General features: G+C 46.1%; 1 protein-coding gene and 1 pseudogene across 15 annotated transcripts in view; one reads left to right on the top strand and one right to left on the bottom strand.

Moving 5' to 3' along the window:
• Nucleotides 1-20,172, bottom strand: part of SORBS1 (sorbin and SH3 domain containing 1) — a 244,009-nt gene that overhangs the window by 169,939 nt on the left and 53,898 nt on the right. For 12 of the 14 annotated variants that reach the window (XM_081253012.1, XM_081253014.1, XM_081253016.1 and 9 more), the window contains exon 2: nucleotides 3,408-3,495. The gene's annotated coding sequence lies outside the window, so the exon portion shown is untranslated. Of the gene's footprint in view, nucleotides 1-3,407; nucleotides 3,496-13,397; nucleotides 13,578-14,744; nucleotides 14,806-20,172 lie in introns of those variants that run through there. The other 2 variants (XM_081253009.1, XM_081253011.1) reach the window with 2 other exon arrangements.
• Nucleotides 5,386-7,475, top strand: LOC308606705 (large ribosomal subunit protein eL21-like; annotated as a pseudogene). The gene has a single exon. The product of its transcript is annotated as a large ribosomal subunit protein eL21-like (transcript).

Below are 20,172 nucleotides of genomic sequence, written 5' to 3'. Positions count from 1 at the left end.
GGGCTGGAGATACCCAGACTAAGGAAACTTCCCAGATAACCTGAAGACGGAAAAATCAAGGAGCCCAGCGAGAATACGCTGGAAGCTCAGTGGGGCAATTTCTCTGGGAATTGGACAAAACCAATACAGGAGAGCTGTATTTTGTGCCAGAAGCCCACAAATAGATGAAAATGTGTATGTTCAAAATATGACTTTCTCGTATCAGTGGATGATGGTTAAGGGGTATGGGTGGTCCTGAAGCACATACGTCTACTACAACCATCGCTTCAACCATCATCAGGTCTATTTTTGCAGCTTTATTATCCGGTAACATTTATCTTTGGTACTTCAAAGATATCCAAAATGTTTCCTAAATTGTGGTCCTGCACATCACGGTGACTGTTTGGCCTTTTCATAAAATTACTTCACAAAATTACTGATTTTCGGGCATTGCTTTCCCCTCAGTGAACCTTCATTTAATGAACTGTTGAATATGATCATAGAATGAAAAAAATCTGAAATGTATTAACAGTGAATTGAACTTCATCAAAATGGCTTGTAGAAGTTCTAGTGCATATAAAGAACAGAGTAGCTTACAGGCTATTTTTGGCAAAGGATGGTGGATCCTTCTGCTTGCCAGCCACAGACAGCCATGTGCCAAATGCATAAATGCAGTTTATAATGCACTCAGCTGGCCAGATTTTAAATCATGCAATTCTAAAACTAATTATCTTGATTTGGGGGAGTCACAGTATTTCCTTTTTTGTTGTTTTTTTTACCGTAAGGTGAGGCTTTATCTTTATTGTCATATCATCTCACTTGAACAATTTATATTGACATTACATGAAATTATCCCTTATTCATTAGCATGTGTCTTCATTTACTTCGTAGTAGGGATTTTATATGGAAAATTCACTCTTTGCCTTTCTTTTCTATGTCCAAATCCTACCTATTCCTCCCTTATCTCCCTGAGTGATCGCATCCAGTCTCATAGCTTCAAATACCATCTACATGCTGATGACGCTCAAAGGTACCATTTCCAGCTCCAGCCAACTCTAAATCTCTCTAAGAAAATCCAATGGGCATCGCAAACTTCATGTGCCCAAACGGAACTCTCAGGATCCTCCCCAAACCTCCCTCTTTGGTCCCCATCTCAGTAAATAGCATCATTATATTCACCCAGGCAAAAACACTGGGCTTATTCTTAGCTTTTATTTTTGCTCAAACCACACACCCAACTCAGTAGGCTCTGCCTTCAAAATATACCCCGAGCTTGAGCAGTTCACATCGTTTTATAACCACCACGCTAATCCAAGCTACGCCCTTATCTCTTGCCTAGGCCGGAAGGGCCTCCTACAGGTCACACTGATTCTATTCTTGCCCCCAAAGTCTATTCTCCATTCAGGACCCAGAGAAATAATTTTAAAGCTCAAAGAAGATCATATCACTATTCTACTCAAACTTCTCAAAAGGTATCCAGTCACACTCTGGGTTTTGGAGTAAATCTAAACTCCTTATCTACAAGATCTGGCTCCCACCTACCACTGACCTCATTTCATATCACTCTCCCCATAACAACCCCCCATTCAAGGCCAGCCAAACTGGCTGCCTTCCTGTCCCTCTATCACGCCAAGCTCAGCCTACACCAAGGCCTTTCTTTTTGCTTGCTGTTCCCTCTGCTAACCACTTCCCCCCAGATTCCTGCATTCCATCCAGATCTCTGCACAAAATTTCTACCCACCCCGCCCTCACACACAGACCTTCTCAGACCTCTTTCAAAAAGAACCCCTCAGGGCTTCCCTGGTGGCACAGTGGTTGAGAGTCCGCCTGCCGATGCAGGGGACACGGGTTCGTGCCCCGGTCCGGGAAGATCCCGCATGCCGCGGAGCGGCTGGGCCCGTGAGCCATGGCCGCTGAGCCTGCGCGTCCGGAGCCTGTGCTCCGCAACAGGAGAGACCACAACAGTGAGAGCCCCGTGTACCGCAAAAAAAAAAAAAAAAAAAAAAAAAAAGAACCCCTCACTCTTTTTATAGCACTTATTATCACCTGAAATTATATTATCTACTTAGTTATTTCCTTCATTCACAAAACAATATTTAGTGAGCACTCACCATGCTTATGTTCAAGGTGCTCTTCTAGGAGCTGAGAAGACAGCAGTGAATAAGCAAAGATCCCTGCCCTCATGGAGGTCACATTCCTGCTTGTCACCCCACTCGAATCTAAGCTCCAGTCTGTCTGTGACCACCGGGTCCCCAGTGCCCAGAGCAGTGCCTTGGCACAGAGTAGGCATTCATACATATTTACCAAATGGCTGAAGCATCCCATCCACCTGAGACCATCTGCTTCCCTGAGGCCTCCCGCCACAGAGTTCTTTCTAACAGATGGGTCTCTGACTGAGGGACCCAGAATGTCCGCTGTGTCCCTTTAGGCACAGCAGTGGGGACAGTCAGCCTCCCATACCTGAGTTGGGTCCCTAACCATGGGCCTGACTAACTGCCCTTCCTTTCTGCCCCACCAAGGCCCCTGCAAGCTCCCCAGGTGGCCATGCCATGGGTACGCATCGCACTGGATGGTAACAACACCTGGTCCACGTGGTGAGAGCGGACCAGGCAGTCAGCAGCAAGCAAGCCAGCTTCTCTCAACAAAGGGCGGCTGGACTCGAGACGCACGGGTCATACTGCCTCCCTGGCTCAGTGTCCTGCCCTCAGTACTCACGTGAGACCTTCACCGTCAACTAGCTAGCACGCCTCAAAGTGCTGTCAGCACTGGAACACACTAGTGTTAAGGACATATTTTTGCCTCTTAACTGCAACAGATGCAAGACATTTACCTGCTATGATGAGTAATTTTCTTTTGGGGGGGAATAAAGGAAGAACATTTGTTAACTGTGAAATTATCTGATCGCAAATAAAAATGAAGGTAATTGTGAAACATAGTTAATTTATCTTTCTAAAAAATGGTAGCTGGAATGGTAGGAAGGAAAAAAAAGAAGCATACAAATCTCTTGAAGAACCACTCTGGAGGACTCAAAATCGGTATTTAAAATCCATGTTTCCAACCTATGTATTCACATCTCAATTTGTTAGCACAGAATTGCCCAGCTCTACATCTCAGAGCCAAATAGGATTACTCTGTATTTGCTCAGCATTTTATTCCCTTGGAAGCATTCTCATATAATCTTTCAGCAGGGCAGGATTCATTTATCTGTCTGGGGGCCCAGCGATGCCAAACAATACACCTAAGATCCCACAATAAGCAGAATGAGGTAGGTACCAGAACCCAGATATTCCTAGGCCCATCCCAGTGTCCTTCCCTCTCTAATAGAAAGGGCAGTGTGGTTCTCTGAAAATCACATTCTACAGTTCACTGAAAACATGTCCCTTCACCGCAGCAGCAGGAAAAAAAAACACACACACATACATACTCACCAGTGGTTTAAGGTGCTGGAAAGACGCATTGGTCCTGGAGCTGCAGGCAGAGAGAAGGTCTCACAAACTCTTCCAATAAATGCCACTCCTGCAATGACAAACATACAAGGCATCTGCTGTGAATCGGGCATCCTGTGGACTCTCTCCAAGGAGGCCATCCAAATACCAATTGCCAGGCACCCTGTTTAGATTCAAAGCCTCCCTCCTCATCTTCCAGCCCCACTTCCTTCTTACCCTGACCTCACCTAGTAGAAGCAGAATCTTCAGTTCACTGGTTGAAATGGTCCCCATTAGAATCAATGGATCTTGGACAGAAAGAAGCTCTAGAGATCATTTATAACAGATGTCGAGTGGGTCACATCTAGCCTACAGAGATATTATATTAATCTGAAGGATATGCCTAGAAATTTGAGCCAAAACCTAAAAATCAGAGATGTCATGTAAAAACCCAGACTTTGGGCTTCTCTTTAAAAAAAAAAAAAAAAAAAAAAAAGAAGAGGATCTGTCAAAATGGCCCATGTTCATGTCTGGAAATGATCAGCTGGTGCTAAGTAGCAGCTGCCCTTCACAGGCAGCCTTGGCTATTCCAATACGCCACAGTCCCTACCACTCCCTATTGTCACAGAGAAAAGCTGTGGTGATCATTGTCCTTGCGTTTTTTTGTTTGGGGTACAGAAATATTTCCTTCTACCTCTGATTCTAACAAAAGTAGGAACACAAAAAAGGGGCTGAGGTCTAAGAGGAAAAAAAAATGGTATAGCACATATAGCAACTTAAGTTTGCAGCCTCACTCCTGTAGACATCTGCAAACCCTGAACAAGAACAACACTCCCATTTCATACAACTGTAAGCAGAAAACTAACTTACCCACTCCCATGTTAGAATTTGCTCTGCCTTTAGACCCTAGGTCCAATCCAGGACTCTTCTGCTATGCCCCATTTGCACAGTAATCTTATATTACAAAGCAAAAAGCAAATTTTATGTGTATACACACACACACACACACACACACACGTATGTGTGTGTTTCCCTCGAAGCTAGATACTCAATTCAAGGAACTACAGTTGAAGTATCTAACCTATTCTGTACTAAAATGCTTGCCATACCTTCATTTGCCAAAGAATATAAGTTATATCAGGTTCCCTAAGGGCTTGTTTCCTAATGTGACATTTTCAATAAAACGTTACTGCTTTAAGCACAGAAGTAGTTCTCACAAATACCATAAATCCGCTACTTCAAAAGTGCTCAGTTAACGTTCCAAACTGCCTGAAACACTCCTTATGCTAGAAAAATGTCCTTTAATATGCATCTTGAATACAAGGCTATCAATAAGCTTATGTATAGGTATCAACACGGTAATAAATGAACAATGTTCAACTATAAGGTCGTGGAGGAAGTTCTTTATATCATCCCCCCAAAGCATGTATTGATTCATTCACTCAGCAGATATTTACTGAACCCTATTACATGCCAGGCAGTGCACGAGGTGATGGATACACAAAGATGAACAGACCCGGTCCTTGCCCCTAAGTGGCTCTGCCTGGGTAAAAGATCCGGACACTCAAAGACTTCTAAAACAACGGGTAAACATAAAGATCTGGGTAGGCACAGGTGCTGTGGGAGCCCTGAGCAGGGGCTCCTAGTGCAGCTGAGGTGAAGAGATGCTTCCCAGCACGGACAGAGGCCTGAGGAAAGCCTAAAGCAGGGGTGGGAGTGGAGCAGTCGGGGGGCGAACCGAGGGAAGGAGGGAATGACAGGGACAGTGTGGGTAAAAGCGAAAAATATGAACAGCCCCTCCCTCCGATGGAGTCTTGTCCAGATTTTGTATCACCTTATGGGTCTTAAAACCCCCCACCTTATGCCACCTGACCCAACATCTGCCGAGACTTGATGCACAAGCCCCACACGTGCACCCGTGCAAGCTGATCTTGCCAAGTGCCCATATCAACAATGCCACCAAGCCTTTGTGTCGGAACCGCCATCTTCCAGTAATTCGCCAAAATGACCAACACAAAGGGAAAGAGGAGGGGCACCTGCTGCATGTTCTCTAGGCCTTTTAGAAAACATGGAGTTGTTCCTTTGGCCTCATACATGTGAATCTACAAGAAAGGTGATATTGTAGTTATCAAGGGAATGGGCACTGTTCAAAAAGAAATGCCCCACAAGTGTCCCCACGGCAAAACTGGAAGAGTCTACAATGTTACCCAGCATGCTGTTGGCACTGTTGTAAACAAACAAGGGCAAGATTCTTGCCAAGAGAATTAATGTGCATATCGAGCATATTAAGCACCCTAAGAGGCGACATAGCTTCCTGAAACGGGTGAAGGAAAGTGATCAGAAAAAGAAGGAAGCCAAAGAGAAAGGGACTTGGGTTCAGCCGAAGCGCCAGCCTGCTCCACCCAGAGAAGCACACTTCGTGAGAACCAATGAAAAGGAGCTTGAATTGTTGGAACCTATTCCCTATAAATTCATGGCATGATAGGTGTAAAGAAAATAAAAGACCTGAACTGTTAAAAAAAAAAAAAAAAAAGCCACCAATTCATCCCTGCTGCCTGGCAATCAATGCCCACCTTTCACATCCTCAGGGCAACAAATACCGTGCCAGAGTCCGCAGGACCCAAGAAACATGGGGGTAGAAACACTGAGCCTTCCAGTATTTCCAGAACTTCCATGATGTCTAAGAAGACAGTAAACAGACTTTTTTTTTTTCCTGTACCATCACAGTACGGTCCTGCCTCCATCTCAGGATCTGGATTTCTACAGACAGAATCTACTATGTGGTCGAGCCTCAAGCAGCAAGTTTTGTGAGAAAGTGTTCCAGAATATCTGCCCACCAAAACGCCCAGGTGGAGCTCCCCTTCTCTTCATGGACAAAAAAGGGAGGAGCTGCCAGCCCTGATCTAGGCTTGAGGCAAAGCCAAGGGGCAGCATCTCTGAAAGACAAGCATTAGGAAAGGGGCAGAAAGAGGAGTGAAGACCAAATATGTGGCCAAGGTTAGGGTTCAGGGTCAAGGTCCGTTCCAGAAAATAAGGAAGCATCCCTGGATCTTAACTGGTGGGCAGGTTCCCAAATCTGGCTGAAAATTAGAATCACCTGGAAAACTAGAACAGTTTCTTGGGCCTCAGACCCATTAAATCTGAAATTCTGGTTTGGAGGCACAGGAACTATTCAGGTGATTGTGATGCCTAGACTCTGATACTCATTTGGAAAAGGGTATCTTTCACCTTTTTCCAGAACACTCTTTCACCCTCCAGAACAATCTCAACGTTATTAGTTCAGCATCTTTCCAGCAGGATTCAAGGATCCAGGCTTTGGGGGAGTTGCACATCCTTAGTATGTTTACCCACTCCCTAAATCACACCGTCACAACCATCACTTTACTCCTTTTTATTTTAAATAAAAATAGAAGGCCAGGGGCTTCCCTGGTGGTGCAGTGGTTGAGAGTCCGCCTGCTGATGCAGGGGACACGGGTTCGTGCCCTGGTCCGGGAAGATCCCACATGCCGCGGAGCGGCTGGGCCCGTGAGCCATGGCCGCTGGGCCTGCGCTCCGCAATGAGAAAGGCCACAACAGTGAGGGGCCCGCGTACCGCAAAAAAAAAAAAAAGAAGGCCAGCAGCCAGGATGGCAACTGGGTAAGTGAAGCCAGCCTCTCTCTCTGCCCTTGTTGCTATATATCATGACCCAACGCCGGGGCCTCCAGATGATCTACTAGAGTTGTCCAGTCTCAGCAGATCTGAGCCCTTGTACACCTGTGTAGGCTCACCCTGGCAGAGCAAAGGGTCGGGGAGCATCTGGTCACCAAGGTGGCCTTTAAGGAACAGCTCCAAGGCACACAGCACTCTGACCAGATCCTTACTGCCCACCAAAGAGCAGGCCACCAAAGAGCAGGCCACTGCAGATCAATGCAATACCTGGAAACCTGCCAAGCCGGCTGAGCACTTCTATTCCCAGATTTCCACTTGTGGTCAAGAAACGACCTGAGCAATCTCAAGCAAAGAATGGCAAAGTAAATTCTGTGTGCCACAAGGATGACAGATCGGAGTAAGCCAGTTCCCTGAATGGGCCAGCCTCCAGAGATCTCTTCCCCGACATCACCAGATGCTACTAGGTGACCTTCAGACAGGCCAGCACCAGAGAAACCCATGGCTGACCAAGGTCAGCCTTCCTGACCGCAAGGCCCAGCAGCAATCCATAGTATCCTTCACGAGAACAAGGAGACACTCAAACCTCCCGTTCAACCTAAGGGCCCTTCTACTTCAGCCATAATGCAAATTTGGAAGAGCACAGGTGAGGCAGGAAGTCTAGGAAAAGCACAAGATACTAACTTATTCCTTCTACGGAGAAAAGCAATCCAATATTTCTTGCAGTACCATTATATCCTGGCCTAAAACAAGACCATTCTCTGACCCAAGCCTCCAAAAGATGTCACAAGAGTTGTTCAAGGCCCTGCCAAACACCCTGAACCATCACCTTCCTCATCTACATCCCAATCTCTAGCCTATCCCAAGAACACAGAACAACCCTGGATGTTGTGAAAGTCACCTTAGCCACCTTCATTCCTACTCAACATCAATCCAACAATCCAACCAGCTCTGGCTCCAATGGCAGCCTCTCTGGATACATGTTCTCCTAACTACCATGTATCTCTCCTTCAGAGCACAAATCACTTATTTTTACATTGTTTTCCCACTAACCTATATGTAGGGACAAGGATCATGTCAACATTTGTTTTGTCTTTTTGTTGTTGTTTAACCTCTTTTGTTTGCTTGACTTAGGATCACTGTATCCCAATAGTGACTTCAAACCCTCTAGGTTCCTTCAAAATATACCCCAAATTTCATACCTTCCAGCTAAAAGATGACCAAGTCAACCCATTCCCTAACTACTCGGTCTTGCCACTGGTCTCTGGAATCTAAGCATCCACTAATTGGTCCACTAATTTAGTGGACTAGGAAGGACCCTGCTCAGAAGGCTAGTCTAGTACTGGTAAAACACTAATCCAGTTGGACTCCCAAGGTCAAGTTCACCTGCAAAGGCCAAAGTCAGCATGGAAAAGTCTACCAGGTGATGAGGAGAGAAGAAGAGAGTCAAGAATGTGTAATCTGAGGTTCCTAGTGGACCCTAACCAGGGTCTGACACTAACGCTCAACCTGATGTTCAAAGCACCTGTACTCTGCCTGGTTTCTATCTCACCGGGAATCTGATAATTCTAGGTATGAGGCACGACATGACATAGCTTCAAATTTCTGGGACTGCTTGATACCAGAGCTGTTTCCTATTACTCTTCAGCTCCTAGAAACTTCTGGGTCCCTGACCATTCCCTGGAATTCTGGTTTCATTCCCTGCCCCAACCCCTGCTACTTTGTGTGTGCCCGAACTCCACCTAACTACACGACCGTGATGAGTCCTGCCCATGGCACTCGCCTGGCTCCTGCCTCTGCCCCCTCCGCACAGCCCCCCGCCCCCTAAAGCCTGGCACATAGGAATGTCTGCTGAAGGTAACTCGACCTTACCTACCTGCTCTCCTGCCTCTCAGACTTGGCCCCTCTCTCCTTGTTCTGAGTCCAAGGCCCAACTTTCTTCCCAAGCTCATGGGAGACTCCCCTCCCTCACAAATTCCAACTCCTCCATCAACAAACCCAGACAGTCCAGGGGAGAAAAATCAATCCCCAACTGGCCTTGGGGCTGACCAATTTGGGAAGGAAACAACTCACAATAATTATCTTTCCTTTTTGTGCAGTTTTTAAAATCACACTGCCCTTAACGCTTTAACATGACTTCACTCATTTTTTTTTTTTTTTTTTTTTGCGGTACGCGGGCCTCTCACTGTTGTGGACTCTCCCCTTGCGGAGCACAGGCTCCGGGTGCTCTGGCTCAGCGGCCATGGCTCATGGGCCTAGCCGCCCCATGGCATGTGGGATCTTCCCAGACCGGGGCATGAACCTGTGTCCCCTGCATCGGCAGGTGGACTCTCAACCACTTCGCCACCAGGGAAGCCCTTCACTCATGTTTTGACCTTGGAAAGCACTTCCCTATTTCTCACAGCAAATCCCACTGGGGCCAGGGCCAGACCCAGTGCCATATCCTCAGGACCTGAACACTACTGAAGCTCCCAAGATGCTCAATGCCCGGGTGGCTCCTGTGTCCAAACACCACTCACCTCTAGTCCCACTGCCCGGCTGTCCCCCTTTCCCACCCGTTGGCAGAAGAAAGTGGATCTTTGGGATCTTTTTATAGTTCTCCCACCTACTCCACAAATTCAGTAGGAGGCAGAATGAAGTTTCCAAGTTCTCTAAATGACACAAAGCTCTTAAAGTAGAATAAAATTAGTTGAAAAATAGCAAAATGATTTTTATCTCCTTTAAAAAAAAAAAGCACACCTACTTTAAATGATTCACAGTGACTTCATACTTTCTTCCATTGGAATATGCTTTTCTTCCTCCCAAAGGTGGTCATACCCTCCTTTCTCCCCATCCAGTCCTAAAACAAGATACCTCCACAGGATACCTGTTCTGATTTGGGGGCCCCCGAGTTTTTTTTTTTTAAACTGAAGTACAGTTGATTTACTAACACAACATTTTGTGTTAGTTTCAGGTGTACAGCAATGATTCAGCTATACATATATTCTTTTTTAGATTCTTTTCCCTTTATAGGTTATTACAAAGTATTGAGTATAGTTCCCTGTGCTATATAGTAGGTCCTTGTTGGTTATCTATTTTATATATACTAGTGTATATATGTTAATCCTAAACTCCTAATTTATTCCTCCCAGAAACATGGGACACTTCACGAATTTGTGTCATCCTTGTGCAGGGGCCATGCTCATCTTCTCTGTCTCATTCCAATTTTCTCGTGCTGAAGCAAGCATGAGAAAATCTTGACGATAAACAAGTCAGGCAATATTCCTGTCCCCTGGAGGGAATAAATATGATAATTACAGATTGAAAGTAGTTTTTGCTGGTGGGACTAAAGTTAGGTAGTCAGGGCTGGCCTCAGTTAAGAAATGCTATTGGATCTGAGCTGTCACTGGTGAGAATACCTCAGCCATGGCAAGAGACAGGGAAAGAGCTCTGCAGGTAGAGAGAGGAGCAAATGCAGAGACTCTCAGGGGAGGAGCCTCGGAGCCACCTACAGGGGCTACTCTTCCAACTCATCTCCAATACCCCAGCTTCCCACTGCAGCCTCCATCACCACCAATCAGCTCCCAGCTCAGCTGTGTGGCCCCACCAGGCCTAAAGTCAAAGCCTTTGCTCAGGCCACTCCCTCTGCTGCTTCGGTACCTGCTAGCTCCCACTCTTGTCCCTCAAGGCCCCCGTGGTTAGGCCCAGTGCCCTTCCCCTCTATCCCACAATCATGATATATTCTGAAGTCCTTTCTTCTGCCTGGTTCCCGCCAACTGACTGTTCCTTCATCACTGGGGTCCAATCTAACTCATCCCTGTTGGCCCGGAACCTGACACATAGGTGATACTCAGAAAAGGTACACTAACTTGAAGTACCTCACATGCACGCGTAAGTGAGTACATATATAAACTGGTGAAATCTGCATAAGGACTGTAGATTGCAACAGTGCCCATTTCCTGGGTGGATGCTGTACTAGTTATGTAAAAGATGCCACTACTGGGGGAGGCTGAGGGAAGGACACACAGGACCCTGTATCTTTTGGTGGTGGGGCAAACTCCTAGGAGTCTGTATTTCTAAGGTTAAAACTTCTTTTAAAACCCCAAAGATTTTACCTTTTAAATACTCTGATTTGTGGCTTCTCCTTAATAATAGCAAGATCTGGTGACATTGGGCCTCCAGGCCAACAGTTGGATGGGGCTGGGCAGTAGCTGTTCCCCCTTACATGGGCATGGCTCTCAGATTCCTCTCCCGAAACACCAAGGCCAAGCGTCATTTGCTATTTATCATGGTGCCTGCAGTGCTTTTTCTCTTAGAAATATTGCTCTACCAAGAGTAGGAAATGAAAGACCAAGAGTGTCTTGTATTTCCAGAAAAAAGGGAGACGGCCACATTTTTGTGAAAGTCAAAAACATTCCTGTGAGTTTCGATTTGAAATCCCCTACCCTTCACTGCATGTTACCTGCTCGGCCTGAGGCATTTGAGGTTTGGACCCTGGACTGTAACTCTTTAGGACCAAATTTTTTACTCTAAGTGAGCAAATAAATTTTAAAACCAAACCACTGGAAAAGAACACAGCTTAAGTACACAGTCTCCCATTCTGCCCTAAATATTTTGGTTCTTTCATCTCACCTTTCCTGAGAACACAGGATCCTGCTCTCAGCCACCAAAAGAGAAGGTGCCACCCCTTATGCATGATCACATCCAGATAAATAAGCAAGATCTTGTTTTTCCACTGCAACTGAAGTTCTGTTTAGCAGGGGAGGGAAAAGGCCCTCAGGGCATGCCTTCCCCGACCTTTCCCTCACACCACTACCATCACCACCCCCCAAAAGGAACGTGCTTGGAATGCAAGTGTCCCTGAAAGGGGGTGAGGCCAAGGCACAGAACGCTGGTGAACTGCCCACTGAATGGTTTTAGAACAGTGTTTCCAACCAGGCTACAGAGAATCACCTGGGGCTCTAGACGATGTTCCTCAGGTGACACTCTTGCAGATGGCCCAGGACTGATTCATCCTGTGGCGTTTGAAACGATTAATTCAGAAAACAGTGACCCCTTGCTACCCTGGGCAGTCGGCCAAGACACACCTCTCCAGCCAAGAGATGCCAAAGCTGTGCAGTCCTGTAAGGCAGCCACTAGCCACACGTGGTCATTGAGCCCTTGCAATGTGGCTGGTGTGACTTGAGATGTACTGTAAGGGGAACATACACACTGGATTTTGAAGACTTGGTATGGAAAAAAACCGTAAAATAACTCACTGATTTTTTTTTAAATACTGATTATATATTGAAATAATATTTTAGATATACTGGGTTAAAAATATACAGTTAAAATTAATTTCATTTCTTTTTACCTCTTTAAGTGTGGCTACTAGAAAAATCTTAAATGACATATGTGGCTCACATCTATTACACAGCCATGCTTGAGGAGACACTCAACATTCTAGGGTGGGCATTAACAATCCTAATGGAAAAAAATGAGGACGCTGATCAGGCCTGTCACCTACCAAGTGCATGATCCTCAGCAGGTTCTTGATCTCTTGGAAGCTCAGTTCCTCCTAGACACGGGCACGAGAACACCCAGCACGCTGGGCCGAGGGGAACATAATAAGAGTAACCGGAAGCACCAGGCTGACATCTTCCCGAAGCTGGTACTCAACACCTCTGACCTTCCTCACCCTCGTCCTTCCCTGACTGCTTGAAGTCCGTAAAATTTGAACCCAGGATCTCCTGGCATCAAATTTACTCACCGCAGTGTGCAGAACTGGGCCGTGACTGCGGATGGACGGCACAGAGGGTCTCCATCCAGAGGGTACAAAGGAATCATCTGAGGAGCCCTAACCCCACCCCCCTCCGCAACCAGGGACTCTGACTGTCCACTTGGTGTGGGACCAGGTAGGCACATTGCTCATAAGAACCTTGGAACGTTCTGGTGCCTGTGGCCTAGGATTCCCTCTGAGAAACTGACATGGCTGAGGAACTGTGACCAAAACCATTAGGGCTGCCTTGGGACTTCCCCAGCCTGCAGTCAGTAGGCCAGCCTGAACAAGACAGGTGTGGCTCACGGAGAGGCCAGGAGCTGACCAGGGCCCTTCCCCAGCAGAGGGCTACTTTCCTGGCATCTTGTAAAGCTAGGTGGGAAATGACTGTCTGCCCTGGATGTTGTTTCAAAAGGTGGCTGACACTTCCTGCCTTCACACAAGGCCCCTTAAGAGGATCTAAAAGTACAGACAATTTCAAAGTGCCCAACAGCTTGGCAATTGGGCTAAAAAGACTAGGCTGCTTAGCACTCCCACCAGCAACATACAAGAGGGTCCAGGACAGGTCCTCTTTCTGCCCTTGCCTGGGACCCAAAACACCAATGCTTGCCTGAACTTTCTGGATGTCAGGCCAATCCTTCAGGCTCTTCTGCAGAAGTGTTTCTCCTGCTTTCCAAGGAGCCCAGAAAGAGGCCAGGACTTCCATGGACAGACCTGCAAGTTCCAGTAGCCTGTTTATTCTTCTGGGGCCTTCAACCAGTGGAAGAAGTCATCTTACCAAACACGAATGCTAGATAGGCAGAGTGCACAGATCAATCCAACCCCGGGAGGCACACCGGCAGAAGACAGAACTTTATCTCAACCAAACAGTCACTGCTCCTTCCCTTGGATTTAAAACATTCTCTGTGCTAAGCCATCTCCATCTCAAACCAGTACAAAAGAGCAATTTCCTGGAGAACAAAAATTTAAATATCCTTCCCAGTATTTCTGTCAGTAAAATATGATCACGAAACTCAACCTATTCTTCCTTCTTAGGGCAAATCTATGAAAAAAATACAATGTGAACGAATCACTACATTTTCTCCACCGAGTCTGAACTGCCTCATATTTTTTTGGAAATAGGGTACAAAGTGAATAAGTACCAAATCTGAGAACTCCAATATATTTATTTATTTATTTATTTATTTTTTTTCTTTTTGCAGTATGCGGGCCTCTCACTGTTGTGGCCTCTCCCGTTGCGGAGCACAGGCTCCGGATGCGCAGGCCCAGCGGCCATGGCTCACGGGCCCAGCCGCTCCGCGGCATATGGGATCCTCCCAGACCGGGGCACGAACCCGTATCCCCTGCATCGGCAGGCGGACTCTCAACCACTGCGCCACCAGGGAGGCCCTATTTTTTTATTTTTAATGCAGGAAAATGATCTGGGGTTTGTTCATAGTAATACAAACTACATGCTGACTCTGGCACATCAGCCCTGGGCCCCTGGACCCCAACCACAGAGTATTTTTCCAAATCACCCACTGCCCCCGCCACCAGAAGTCTGCTTCTCGCATTCTTCTGCCCCACAGTTGGCCTCTGTCTCCCAGCTAGAACATGCCAGAGTAGCATGAACGTAACTGAGTCTCCAGGTAGCCCTGCCTTCACTTGGGAGCCATGTAAGCAAACAATCCAGCCCAAACATAAAACTCAAAATGTTATTGAGCTCTTGAACACCAATGAGAAGGAATTAAATGCTTAATGCATTGGGAACTGTCTTTAAAACCCCTCCTCCTTCTCCACCACTTGCTATCCCATACAGAGAGAGCAGCTCTCCCTCTAAAGGCTCTTCTCTTCATCTTCCCACTCTCCCCAACTCCCAGCTCATACACACTTTCCCTCTCCTTTCCTTTAGCCTCTGTTCCTTCTTCTCACACACAAGTATTGGGTCTTTTCAGATACAAATACAGGCCCTCCTTACCTGCATTCACATATCCACACTCACACAAACTCTGACTGGCCCACCTCTTGGTCTTCCAGCTCATTCTCCACTCACTGCCTCTATATAAAAAAGGACCAGGAACTGAGCTAACCAAGAGAAAATTCTCCTTAAAAGGTAGGGTAACTGGGAAAGCTGAGTAATAGACAACAATTATGTTTAACAGAGAGAAGAGGAGAAAGTCTATGAACACTCACGGTGCCACGTGGCAAAGGGATAGAGTTAAATGTCACCACTCAGATCAGAAAAGATGCTCTTTATACCCAGATTATACTGCTGCTGGAGAGACAGCCCCAGCACAGCCATGAAGAAGTCAACACATCTTGGCTTCCAAGAGCTGCCGGTAACACACTGGCTGTGTATATCCATCACTACATTAATGGGATAAAGTAGTATATGGAGAGGGGTATTTCCTAGGTCTCTGTCCACAGCAGAGATTCATCCTGGTGCTTGGAGAAGTCACAATGATCTGAATATGTGGAACAGTGGGCCTAGCACCATAAAGGACTTCTGAGATGGCTCTGCTTATGCAATGGCCTTGTTCCTTTGTTCATCACACACAGGGACAGTGAGGAGGAAGAGGGAGAAACTATGATGAGAATGACCCAGCCTCTACTTTCAAGGAAGCAAGTACAGGCCATAAGAGCCATACAAGGTAAAAACTGATGAAAAGTTATGTCTGCTTGTGAAGGAAGTTAAGAGGAGAGATAAGGGACAGCTGCAGGGCACAACTGAAAGAATGCCAAGCTGATTCACTTTGTCATAAAGCAGAAACTAACACACCATTGTAAAGCAATTATACTCCAATAAAGATGTTTACAAAAAAAAAGAATGCCAACCTACATGCTGGCTCTACCAAGAATGGCCTTAGGCAAGCTGCTATACCTCTCTGAGCCTATTTCCATGCCTGTAAAATGAGAAGGCTGCCCATAGGTGATCAGAGTTCCTTTCCAGCACTGATATTCCACAGCTCTCTGGTTTTAAGGATACCTGCAGTGGGGGTCATGAACAGGTGGAGAACAGAATAGAACGGCAGACAGGAGGAGTACAAACGATCCGAAAATCTTAATTATGATGATCACTGTCACTCTATGAAAATACTCACTGTACCTTCTAAAGCTACAGTTGTCAAGCGTGGCCAGACTTACAGGTAGGTTTCTGGCCCATTAATCTTAATACCAGAACAACATGCACAGTGTACCTGGAGCAGGCCATTTGCTTATGAAGACACATTAAGGGCAGGGCCTTCCTCCCACAGTGCTGAGACCCTTCCTCATCCTAATGAAGGCCAGAGTTCAAACTCCCTGGTTTGCAAATGAGCAGATAGACTCGGAGAGCCTGAATGACCCCCCAAGTCACACAGCTTGGACGGGCAGAACCAGGGGGGAAGCCCAGATTGTCTGACTCCCCACCTACTGATAAATGCCGATGAGATAACTGTGTGGGAGCCCTGCAAAGCTTGGACACTTAGAAACTCCACGCAGATGCACCTAACTGGTCCAAGAGGATGGGGGAGGATTCTGTAAAAGGGGAGCCAAAAGCAGCCTCCCCTTCCTCCACCACCTTGACAAGCAGGTTCATCACCAGCTCCGGGGGTTGGTGTCTACCTCATACCCCGTTACATGTACACGTTCCCATCTTTAAGCAATGCAGGTGGTGGCCTGTACTCTAGAACTGAGGTACTCCAGGTCCTGGGGTGCAACTGAAATCCTATGCAAAGACCCAACCACTTTCTAAATGCATATCCACAGGGAAGTCACTAAACATCTCAGGGCTTCAGTTTCCTCATTTGTAGAATAGGGATAACAACACTCCACACCTCATAGGGTTATGAGGAAGATTAAAAGAGGTAATACATGTAAGTGCTTAGCACAATGCCTACAACATAAATGCTATTATCACTGCACTTTTTCTGGGGAAGAGTCCAGACACCGGGGATGCAGGGGCTCAGCCGCAGTGCCAGAAGCCCTCCTCCTGCACCCTGATGGGCCCGATAGAGTGGGTTTATTCCTGAATGTGTGGAAATTGGAGTTGGGATCTGGTTCTGTCCTTTTAAATTTCCCACTGTTAGGGTGGGGTCTTAAGGGATCCAAGGAGGCATTTCCCAGCCACAGAAACTCCTGTTTAGTGCCTCCAGTGTAATTCACCAGAGTTCTTTTTCTCCTGCTCTCCAGCAGAGAAAGCCTCAAACCCCTTCCTTCTGGAACAGTGAGGAAGCTAGAGGAGGTACTTCCCTTCCCACAGGATGACCTCAGTTCCATTCCAAGGATACCATGTGGAACGTGGTCTACGTTAACTTTTATTGGGTCATAGATCCCTTTGAGAATCTAATGAAAACTTTGTGGATTCTTCCCCTACTGGGGAACTGTGAAGAGAGAATCAACTAATTCCAGGTACACAACAAGGTGATATGCTGGGATGTGAAGAAGATGCAAAGCTGAGGTCTTGGTCTGTAAAGAAAGGATTAAAGAGGAAAGAGATTAAAGGAAGGTGTAAGAGATGGGAAGCAACTCAAGTCCTGGCTTTGCTGTTCTTTGGCCTCATGACCTTGGACAAATTACTCAACCTCTGAGTCTCAGCTTCCCCATCCGTAAAATGCCGGGGCTAATTAATAGTCCTTGCTTCACAGAGGAGGAATTATGAGGGTCAAATGAGATCATCTATGTAGACATTTAACATGTATCCGGTACACCTTAAGCACGAACTCAACTGATACCAACTATTATTACCATGATGAGGATGATGAAGGATGAGGCAGAAAAAGGTTAGCACAGCCATGAAGCCTTACTGTACTACTGGTCTTGTGCTTTTTTAGATGTTGCATTTAAAAACAAAATCAAGGCAGGTTTGTTGGGGAGAAATACCAGTACCAGAGGGAACACAGGGTCTTGAGCCCAAAATACAGAAGAGCTCTCTAACTGCAGAACCCCAACCTTGGGTCCTCAGCTCAGGAAGTCCCACCTTAGGTAGCAATGAAAGTGGAGAACATAGATGAGTGCCTAACGAAGGGCCAACTCAAATATCACATGTCTTTACTCTCAGCTGGAACAGCATCAACTCCATAAAGTAACCCAGTAACTCTCCAATAGGCAGTTAATCTTTGACTGATCAACAATGGAGGAATTACTATTTAACAAACACAATGTTGGGTTAGATGAAATCTTTCAAAGCAAGGGGCATTTAGAAGAAAAATAAATACATATAAAAATAAAAGAGGCATTTTTGATGGTAAAAAAAGACTGGCAATAACAGTTCCCATGGCAGCCCTGGCTCCCAACATCCTTATGTTCCAATCTGTTATCCCCTCCTGTATCCTCCACCTTGTTACCTCATTGGCAGATTAGGAATAAGTTTGGAAGCAGCCATGCTTTCCCAAGTAATTTCCTCTAACATAAAAGTAATACATGTTCATCATATAAAGCTGGGAAAACAAAGGAAATCTCAAAGGAAATGATAATCCAACCATGTTGATTTATTGCTGTCAGTTTCTCTAAGTCAAATCATTATTATTTATTTAAAGAATTATGTCACATGGCTTTCCTAAAATGGCCAGCATTTCTGAAGATTCAGTAAAAGCAGTAAGAATCAAGAAAAGTTTAGAACTGGTTGACAAAAGGGAGACAAGTGCACGTGCACACACACACACACACACACGTGTGCAGGGCTTGCCTCTCAGAGGCCTCTTGAACTCACAATACAGGATGGTCACTATGGCCACCCCTGAGCTAAGAAATTTAAACTTAGAGGATCAAAAAAGAACTCCACCCATTAAAACAATGCTCTTTAAGTATCAAGAAGTCTAGCATTTCAAAAGAGTGTTTTAAGTACACATTTTAAAAAACCCAAAGCCTATGATGTGTTCCTTGGCACGAATCTGGGTCAGTTCCTGGTGGGGCTCCAGGGTAGAATTTCAAAAGAGATGTAATTATTCCTCATGTCACTGATACCATTCTATCAGATGCAAATAAATCAAAATCATAACGATAAAGAAAAACAAAACTGAACCTCTCTGGCAACACACTCGGTGCTTAGAAAACATGAGTTTTTACCAGCATCTTTTATGGCTGCCTCTTAAAACCATTTTTGATACCACTTATGCCAGAAAAACAGGAAGAATAATTTGTTGACTAGTTTCAAGGCTGTCCTCAGCTGTTTAGTGGAGGGGCATCCCAGACAAGGATGTCCGTTCAGCAGGAAAGAACCTTCCAAGAGATGAGCACCCATCACTGGAAAAGCGTGGCTCCTTCAGTGAGAGTCTCACTGCCGGAGGTAGGCAAGCAGAGTTATACAAACCATATGGCTTCCAAGGTCCCTCACAACTTTAAAATTCAGCCTTCGTTTCAGAAGGTGGTGCCCTGTTGCCTTCCCTCATTCCTCATTAACAAGAAAGATGGCAAGATTGCTGGCATGAGTTCCAGTGAAGTCTTCTCCAGACTCAGAAGGGCCACAGAGAGAGGCAAAGGGCAAGAGATGGGAGTCACTCCTGAGCCTGGAGGAGACAGGTAAGCCCAGAAGCATGTCCTCTAGGACTGGACAAAGAATTGAGAGGTGTCTGTGGGTGGCTCTGGAAACAAAGTGGAACGCTGAGACTCGGAGTAGAGTCCACATGCCCTATCCTGAGACTGGACTGCAGCAGCTTTTCTGGAAGACGTGGCACTTTTAGGATTTAATACAGATCCCTCTGCGTCCCCAAGACACAGGCAGCTCTGCCACTTTCCCACAAACCCTGGACATCACCGGTCAAATATACGCAGAAGCCATCTCCTTAAGAGTGTCCTGGAGCTGAGAGGCCAAGAACGGGGCGCCGTAGGACCCCCAAGATAACCAAGTCCAGCAAACAATGGCCTGCAATTAACTGGGACAGTGTACTTTTTCTACATTCTATGATAGAGGCAAAGGACAACAAAATAAGTTGATATTTGGTCCCAAAAAACCATATCCAGAAGACGTCCTAATTCAATCCAGCTTCTAACGGGCCCTTGGTTATGGCTGGTCCACAGAGCTAGTAACAACACACGGCCCAATTCAAACCTACAGCTACAGCTTAGAATTTTGGACTTTTAAGTCTTATTGGCAAGATCACAAAAGACCCAAAGATGTGCATGTTATTCCACTTAGGGACCCCCATGTCCCTCTAGGATAAGGCATGACACTCCTGACTTCTGGAGAAGACAGGATTTTTCCTCCTCCAAAGATAAGGGGGTTGGGGCACAGTGCATGGGGAGGGGGAGGAGAGAAAAATCCTCAGGAGGAGCCAATAGATAATACCCAAAAGTAGCAAAACGTGCAAGCTATTGAAAAACGTGTACGTAAATAACAAAAGAATCAGCTACAATTTTTAAGTGACTGCCACAGGGGATGGCAGGTAGGGGGAGGGGAGGCAGGAGATGGTGTTGCTAGAGAACTGTTT

This window comes from Mesoplodon bidens (genome assembly GCF_964165515.1).
Source record: "Mesoplodon bidens genome assembly, chromosome: 1".
NCBI classification, from domain to species: Eukaryota; Metazoa; Chordata; class Mammalia; order Artiodactyla; family Ziphiidae; genus Mesoplodon; species Mesoplodon bidens.
The sequence above is the reverse complement of the archived record's forward strand: the minus strand, read 5'-3'. Positions and strand labels throughout refer to the sequence as shown.